Raw genomic sequence first — 8,301 nt, 5'->3', positions numbered from 1 at the left:
CACTATATTCTTGGAATGAGTATGCAAGTGTGCCAGACACTATATCCTCGAAACGATAGTGTGCCAAGCACTATATACTCAGAAAGATAATGTGTAGGGCACTATATCCCTGACGTGGTAAAAAGGCTACATCTGAAAGGATGTGTTGGGTTGGCATTTATGGACCGACAAGTGATATCACGAGCCAATAGGACAGGCATCCATCATATGCATCTTCTATATGTTTGTTTGCTTTGCTTAAATTCTGTTATGCCTAAATAAATCACATGCCTACTTGCTATTTGTTTTACTTGCTGTATATGTATATTACTTGTGCTTTACTTGTATGCATTACCTGTATTTTCTACTGGGATTGAGGAGGCTCGGTAGGCGATGGCGATGAGATCGCATGGAGCTAAGGCTGGCAAAGGCTATGGATAGTGGTGTTATATTAGTTAGAAATTTCCTAAGTTAGAATATCCTATTTATAGTTTATATTTTATATTTTCGTTAAAGTTGAATATCTGCATTGATGTTAAGTCCTAGGATTACATTTGGCGTCCTGGAACCTTATATCTTATATATTGGGCATTGTTACTATACTGAGAACCTCCGAATCTCATAACATATGTTGTTATTATTTTTTAGATGCAGGTCGTAACCCACCTCGGTGAGTTACGGGATGGTGACAAAGCGGAGCATCTCTTGCTATCTTATTTTGTATTTTGGTTATTTTGTTGTACTTCTCTCACTTTTGTATCTTTGATGCCTTAGAGGCTAAACTTGAGAGATAGGATGTGTATGCTGTTTTAAATCAAACAATCAACATTGTCTGTATTAACTAGTCGGCCTAAACTCTGCGGGCTATGACTAGTATTGTTTTGGCTATATATATATATATATGATGAGCGGATAATTTATACGCTTTTTGGCATTGTTTTTACATAGTTTTTAGTATGATTTAGTTAGTTTTTAGTATATTTTTATTAGTTTTTAAATAAAAAACACATTTGTAGACTTTATTATGAGTTTGTATATTTTTCTGTGATTTCAGGTATTTTCTGGCTGAAATTGAGGGACTTGAGCAAAAATCAGATTCAGAGACTGAAGAAGGACTGCAGATGCTGTTGGATTCTGACCTTCCTACACTCAAAGTGGATTTTCTGGAGCTACAGAAATCCAAATGGCACTCTCTCAATTGCGTTGGAAAGTAGACATCCAGGGCTTTCCAGCAATATATAATAGTTCATACTTTGCCCGAGTTTAGATGACACAAACTGGCGTTCAATTCCAGTTCCATGTTGCATTCTGGAGTTAAACGCCAGAAACAGGTTGCAAAGTGGAGTTAAACGCCAGAAACAGGTTACAAACTGGCGTTCAACTCCAAGAGAAGCCTCTACACGTGTAAAGCTCAATGCTCAGCCCAAGCACACACCAAGTGGGCCCCAGAAGTAGATTTCTGCATCATTTACTCATTTCTGTAAACCCTAGAAACTAGTTTTAGCATAAATAGGACTTTTTACTATTGTATTTACATCTTTTGATCATCTTTGGATTATCTTTTGATCCTTTGATCATGTTTAGGGCACTGGCCTCTTGGCCATGCCTGGACCTTATTTTTATGTATTTTCAACGGTAGAGTTTCTACACACCATAGATTAAGGTGTGGAGCTCTACTGTTCCTCATGAATTAATACAAAGTACTATCGTTTTTCTATTCAATTCAAGCTTATTCTGATTCTAAGATATTCATTCGCACTTCAATATGAATGTGATGATCGTGACAGTCATCATCATTCCCAACCTATGAACGCGTGCCTGACAACCACTTCCGTTCTACCTTAGATTGAATGAGTATCTCTGGGATTCCTTAATCAGAATCTTCGTGGTATAAGTTAGAATCCATGGACGGCCATTCTTGAGATCCGGAAAGTGTAAACCTTGTCTGTGGTATTCCGAGTAGGATCTGGGAAGGGATGGCTGCGACGAGCTTCAAATTCGCGAGTGCTGGGCGTAGTGACAGACGCAAAAGGATCAATGGATCCTATTCCAGTATGATCGAGAACCGACAGATGATTAGCCATGCAGTGACAACGCATTAGACCATTTTCACTGAGAGGACAGGATGTAGCCATTGACAACGGTGATGCCTAACATACAGCTTGCCATAGAAAGGAGTATGAATGATTGGATGAATACAATAGGAAAGCAGAGGTTCAGGAGGAACAAGCGTCTTCATACGCTTATCTGAAATTCTCACCAATGAATTACATAAGTATCTCTATCTTTAATTTATGGTTTATTTATCTTTTAATTATCAATTCACCATAACTATTTGAATTCGCCTGACTGAGATTTACAAGGTGACCATAGCTTGCTTCAAGCCGACAATCTCCGTGGGATCGACCCTTACTCACATAAGGTTTATTACTTGGACGACCCAGTGCACTTGCTGGTTAGTTGTGCGAAGTTGTGACAAAGAACTAAGATTATGAATGTGCGTATTGAGTTTTTTAGCGCCGTTACCAAGGAATGGAACCGTCACGATTTCTGCGCACCAAGTTTTTGGCGCCGTTGCCGGGGATTGTTCGAGTTTGGACAACTGATGGTTCATATTGTTGCTCAGATTAGGTAATTTTATTTTATTTTCAAGCTTTTTATTTCTTATTTTCGAAAAAAACAAAAAAAAATTCTTCTTTTTCGTTTTTCCCAAAATAATTTTCGAAAAAACCAAAAAAATTAATAAAATCATAAAAACCAAAAATTTTATGTTTCTTGTTTGAGTCTAGTATCAATTTTTAAGTTTGGTGTCAATTACATTCTTTCATTTTTCTTAAAAAATTTTCGAAAATCCATGCATTGCATTCTTCATGATCTTCAAGTTGTTCTTGGTAAGTCTTCTTGTTTGATTTTTAAAATTTCTTGTTTTGTGTTTTTTCTTGTTTTTCATATGCATTCTTGAATTCTTGGTGTCTTGCATGTTTTCTTTTGTTAAAAAATTTTTCAAAAATACATACTTGATGTTCATCATGATCTTCAAAGTGTTCTTGGTGTTCATCTTTGCATTCAAAGTGTTCTTGCATGTTTCCTTTGTTTTGATCCAAAATTTTTATGTCTTGAGTCTTTTTGTTGTTTTTCTCTTTCCTTATTAAAATTCAAAAATAAAAAATATCTTTTCCTTATTTTACTCCTAATTTTCGAAAATTGCATTGAATTAGTCAAAGATTTTCAAAATCATATCTTTTTTTTAGTCAAGCAAAATTTTCAATTTAAAAATTCTATCTTTTTCAAATCTTTTCAAAAATTAAATCTTTTTCATTTTTTTCTTTCATATTTTCGAAAATTTTAAATTGATTTTCAAAAATCTTTTTCTTATTGTTTCATAATTTCAAAATCCTTACTAACAATTAATGTGATTGATACAAAAATTTTAAGTTTGTTACTTGCCTATTAAGAAAGGTTCAATCTTTAAGGCTTAAATCATATCTTTTTGTTTCTTGTTAGTCAAGTAATCAACTTTAATTTTCAAAATCAAAATCTTTTTTTTAAATTTCGTTTTCAAATCTTTTTCAATTATATCTTTTTCAATGTCAATCACATCTTTTTCAAAATTAATTTCAAAATCTTTTCTAACTTCTTATCTTTTCAAAATTAATTTTCAAATCCTTTTTTTTTAGTAATCCTATCTTTTTGTTTCAATCATATCTTTTTCAAAACTACCTAACTAATTCTCTCTCTCTAATTTTCGAAAATCACCTTCCTCTTTTTCAAAATTCCTTTTTAATTAACTATTTGTTTCAAATTTTAATTTGATTTAATTTTATTTTCCTTTCTTAATTTTCGAATTAATTTTAAATTAAAAACAAAAATACTTTTATTTTAATTTATTTAATTTTTGAAATTCTCTTCCCCTCATCTCTTTCTAATTATTTTATTTATTTACTAACACTTCTCTTCATCTAAAAATTCGAACCCTCTCTTCTTTCCGTGTTCGAATTTCTTTTCTTCTTCTACTCACATAAAGGATTCCATATTTTCATATGAGGATTCCATACTTTCTGTGACATAGAGGATTCCATATTTTCTTTTTTATTTTCTTCTTTTTCATATGAGCAGGAACAAGGATAAGAACATTCTTGTTGAAGCTGATCCTAAACCTGAAAGGAATCTGCAGAGGAAGCTTAGGGAAGCTAAAGCACAACTCTCTGGAGAAAATCTGACAGAAATTTTCGAAAAAGAAGGAGACATGGCCGAAAATAATAACAATGCAAGGAAGATACTTGGTGACTTTACTGCACCAAATTCTAATTTACATGGAAGAAGCATCTCAATCCCTGCCATTTGAGCAGCCAATTTTGAGCTGAAACCTCAATTAGTTTCTCTGATGCAACAGAACTGCAAGTTTCATGGACTTCCATCAGAAGATCCTTTTCAGTTCTTAACTGAATTCTTGTAGATCTGTGACACTGTTAAGACCAATGGGATTGATCCCAAGGTCTACATGCTTATACTTTTCCCGTTTGCTGTAAGAGACAGAGCTAGAATATGGTTGGACTCTCAACCTAAAGACAGCCTGAACTCTTGGGATAAGCTGGTCACGACTTTCTTAGCCAAGTTTTTTCCTCCTCAAAAGCTTAGCAAGCTTAGAGTGGATGTTCAAACCTTCAAACAGAAAGAAGGTGAATCCCTCTATGAAACTTGAGAGAGATACAAGGAACTGACCAAAAAGTGTCCTTCTGACATGCTTTCAGAATGGACCATCCTGGATATATTCTATGATGGTCTATCTGAATTATCTAAGATGTCATTGGACCATTCTGTAGGTGGATCCATTCACCTAAAGAAAACGCCTGCGAAAGCTCAAGAACTCATTGATATGGTTACAAATAACCAGTTCATGTACACTTCTGAAAAGAATCCTGTGAATAATGGGACACCTCAAAGGAAGGGAAATCTTGAAATTGATACTCTGAATGCCATATTAGCTCAGAATAAAATATTGACTCAGCAAGTCAATATGATCTCTCAGAGTTTGAATGGATTGAAGGAATCATCCAACAGTACTAAAGAGGCATCTTCTGAAGAAGAAGCTTATGATCCTGAGAACCCTGCAATAGCAGAGGTGAATTACATGGGTGAACCCTATGCAAACACCTATAATCTCTCATGGAGAAATCATCCAAATTTCTCATGGAGGATCAACAAAAGCCTCAACAAGGCTTTAACAATGGTGGAAGAAATAGGTTTAGCAATAGCAAACCTTTTCCATCATCCATTCAGCAACAGACACAGAATTCTGAGCAGAATCCATCTAGCTTAGCAAATATAGTCTCTGATCTATCTAAGGCCACTTTAAGTTTCATGAATGAAACAAGGTCCTCCATTAGAAATTTGGAGGCACAAGTGGGCCAGCTGAGTAAAAGGGTCACTGAAACTCCTCCTAGTACTCTCCCAAGCAATACAGAAGAAAACCCAAAGAGAGAGTGCAAGGCCATTGATTTGACCATCATGGCCGAACCTACAAGGGAGGGGGAGGACGTGAATCCTAGTGAGGAAGACCTCCTGGGACGTTCAGTGACCAATAAGGAGTTTCCCTTTGAGGAACCAAAGGAATCTGAGGCTCATCTAGAGACCATAGTGATTCCATTGAACCTCCTTCTGCCCTTCATGAGCTCTGATGAGTATTCTTCCTCTGAAGAGGATGAAGAAATTACTGAAGAGCAAGTTGCTAAGTACCTTGGTGCAATCATGAAGCTGAATGCCAAATTATTTGGTAATGAGACTTGGGAAGATGAACCTCCCTTGCTCACCAATGAACTAAATGCATTGGATAGGCAGAAATTACCTCAAAAGAAACAAGATCCTGGCAAATTCTTAATACCCTGTACCATAGGTACCATGACCTTTGAGAAGGCTCTGTGTGACCTAGGGTCAGGAATAAACTTAATGCCACTCTCTGTAATGGAGAAACTTGGGATCTTTGAGGTGCAAGCTGCCAGAATCTCATTAGAGATGGCAGACAACTCAAGAAAACAGGCTTATGGACAAGTAGAGGACGTGTTAGTAAAGTTTGAAGGCTTTTACATCCCTGCTAATTTCATAATCCTAGACACTAGGAAGGATGAGGATGAATCCATCATCCTTGGAAGACCCTTCCTCGCCACAGCAAGAGCTGTGATTAATGTGGACAGAGGAGAGTTGGTCCTTCAACTGAATAAGGACAACCTTGTGTTTAAGACTCAAGGATCTCCTTCTGTAACTATGCAGAGGAAGCATGAAAATCTTCTCTCACTGCAGAGTCAACCAAAGCCCCCACAATCAAACTCTAAGTTTGGGGTTGGGAGGCCACAACCAAACTCTAAGTTTGGTGTTGAACCCCCACATTCAAACTCTAAGTTTGGTGTTGGGAGGTTCTAACAATGCTCTGAACATCTATGAGGCTCCATGAGAGCTCACTATCAAGCTATTGACGTTAAAGAAGCGCTTATTGGGAGGCAACCCAATGTTATTTAATTAAATCTATTTTATTGTTATTTTGTGCTTTATTAGCTTGATGATCATGTGGAGTCACAAAAACTACTGAAAAATCAAAAACTACTTAATTGGAGCAGGAATGTTAAGTCCTTGACCCCACAGGATCTATGGACCCCACCTTTTCTTCTCTCCTCTTCACACCTTTTCCATAACATTCTTCCCCAAAATACCCTCTACCAATCACCTCCATTACTCCTCCAAAACGATCATACAACCCACCTACACCCACCCACTCAAATTCAAACCATCACTCCTTTCTTTTCACACATTATAACCACCTAAAACCCCCTTGGCTAAACCATTCACACACCTCCATCTCCTCCATTTTCTTCTTCCTCTACTCACTTTTTTCTTCTTTTGCTCAGGGATGAGCAAACCTTTTAAGTTTGGTGTGGTAAAAGCATTTCTTTTTATTTTTCCATAACCATTAATGGCACCTAAGGCCAGAGAAACATCTAGAAAGAGGAAAGGGAAGGCAATTGCTTCCACCTCTGAGCCATGGAAGATGGAGAGATTCATCTCAAAAGCCCATCACTAAGAAAAGGATGGAGCAAACAAGAGATCATGGACCTCAACAGGAGCATGAGGAAATTCCTCACCATGAAATCCCTGAGATGCCTCAAGGGATGCACTTTCCTCCACAACATTATTGGGAGCAAACCAACACTTCCCTAGGAGAATTAAGTTCCAACATAGGACAACTAAGGATGGAGCACCAAGAGCACTCCATCATCCTCCATGAAATTAGAAAAGATCAAAGAGCTATGAGGGAGGAGCAACAAAGGCAAGGAAGAGACATAGAGGAGCTCAAAAGTACCATTGGTTCTTCAAGAAGAGGAAGACGCCACCCTCACTAAGGTAGACTCATTCCTTAACCTCCTTGTCTATTTATTTTATTGTTTTTCGATTTTTGAGCTTTATGTTTTATTTATGTTTGTGTCTTTACTATATGATCACTAGTGTCTAAGTGTCTATGCCTTAAAGTTATGAATGTCCTATGAATCCATCACCTTTCTTAAATGAAAAATGTTCCAAAAAACAAAAGAATAAGAAGTACATGATTTTGAATTCATCCTTGAAACTAGTTTAATTATTTTGATGTAGTGACAATACTTTTTATTTTCTAAATGAATGCTTGAACAGTGCATATGTCTTTTGAAATTGTTGTTTATGAATGTTAAATATGTTGGTTCTTGAAAGAATGATGAAAAAGGAGACATGTTATTTGATAATCTGAAAAATCATAAAAATAATTCTTGAAGCAAGAAAAAGCAATGAATACAAAAGCTTGCAGAAAAAAATAGAAAAAGAAAAAGCAAGCAGAAAAAGCCAAAAGCTCTTTAAACCAAAAGGCAAGAGCAAAAAGCCAAAAGCTCTTTAAACCAAAAGGCAAGGGTAAATAAAAAGGATCCAAGGCTTTGAGCATCAGTGGATAGGAGGGCCTAAAGTAATAAAATCCTGGCCTAAGCGGCTGAACCAAGCTGTCCCTAACCATGTGCTTGTGGCGTGAAGGTGTCAAGTGAAAACTTGAGACTAAGCGGTTAAAGTCAAGGTCCAAAGCAAAAAAAAAGAGTGTGCTTATGAACCCTGGACACCTCTAATTGGGGACTTTAGCAAAGCTGAGTCACAATCTGAAAAGGTTCACCCAGTTATGTGTCTGTGGCATTTATGTATCCGGTGGTAATACTGGAAAACAAAGTGCTTAGGGCCACGGCCAAGACTCATAAAGTAGCTGTGTTCAAGAATCAACATACTGAACTAGGAAAATCAATAACACTATCTGAATTC

At 36.5% G+C, this 8,301-nt stretch overlaps 1 non-coding gene across 1 annotated transcript; it reads right to left on the bottom strand.

Moving 5' to 3' along the window:
• Positions 1–4,618: 4,618 nt before the first annotated feature.
• Positions 4,619–4,726, bottom strand: LOC112730759 (small nucleolar RNA R71). Its single transcript, XR_003166569.1, has one exon. It is a non-coding gene; the product is annotated as a small nucleolar RNA R71 (small nucleolar RNA).
• Positions 4,727–8,301: the final 3,575 nt, after the last annotated feature.

The sequence above is a fragment of the Arachis hypogaea genome, chromosome 12 (genome assembly GCF_003086295.3).
Source record: "Arachis hypogaea cultivar Tifrunner chromosome 12, arahy.Tifrunner.gnm2.J5K5, whole genome shotgun sequence".
Taxonomy (NCBI): Eukaryota; Viridiplantae; Streptophyta; class Magnoliopsida; order Fabales; family Fabaceae; genus Arachis; species Arachis hypogaea.
This window is presented reverse-complemented; position numbering and strand designations above follow the sequence as displayed.